Here is a 238-nt window from a genome sequence, read left to right as displayed (position 1 = left end):
TACAGCGACATAGCATGAAACAAAGTGTCACACAGCGCTCCTAACTTTGGCTTTCAGCCACCGCATCGCTTTTTCCGCTTGCGCGGTCCTATCCTCAAACCGCAGAACCGTTACAAATGTAGCGCGCCATGACTAAGACTTTGCCCTTTAGCTGACTACTGGCGGAGACATAGTAGGATGAAGCACCAAACAGAACCCCAGGATGCGTCTTTTGAAGGCTTCCTGCAGAGCATGTATA

This window comes from Eimeria mitis, genomic scaffold (assembly GCF_000499745.2).
Source record: "Eimeria mitis Houghton genomic scaffold, Emh_scaff3199, whole genome shotgun sequence".
In the NCBI taxonomy this organism is placed as follows: domain Eukaryota; phylum Apicomplexa; class Conoidasida; order Eucoccidiorida; family Eimeriidae; genus Eimeria; species Eimeria mitis.
This window is presented reverse-complemented; position numbering follows the sequence as displayed.